Here is a 504-nt window from a genome sequence, read left to right as displayed (position 1 = left end):
GTCCTTTGTTACTGGGCGTTTTTCTGAACGCCCAGGATGCTAGCAGACTGGCGTTAAACGCCCAGAAGGTGCATCTTTCTGGCGTTTAACGCCCAGAAGATGCTCCTTTCTGGCGTTTAACGCCCAGAAGGCTACCCTTACTGGCGTTAAACGCCCAGTGGGTGCTTCTTTTGGGCGTTCAACACCCAAAGTATTTCTTACTGGCTTTTTCATGCCAGTGAGCTTTCCAAATTTCCCTGTAACTCTGTGACTTCAACCAATTGCTATTTCACCTTTGAAGATACTTGGACTCAAACCTGTAAAGAAAAGAAAATTTATTTAATTAGTAAATAAACTTTGTAAATGGCTGGGTTGCCTCCCAGCAAGCGCTTCTATAATGTCATTAGCTGGACTGTCACTGATCTTCAATGTAGTCTCAGTCTTGAGCATTCTTGCTCGAAATTATCTTCAAGATAGTGTTTAACTCTTTGTCCATTAACAATGAACTTTTTGTTAGAGTCACTA

This window comes from Arachis duranensis, chromosome 2 (assembly GCF_000817695.3).
Source record: "Arachis duranensis cultivar V14167 chromosome 2, aradu.V14167.gnm2.J7QH, whole genome shotgun sequence".
Lineage (NCBI taxonomy): Eukaryota > Viridiplantae > Streptophyta > Magnoliopsida > Fabales > Fabaceae > Arachis > Arachis duranensis.
The sequence above is the reverse complement of the archived record's forward strand: the minus strand, read 5'-3'. Positions refer to the sequence as shown.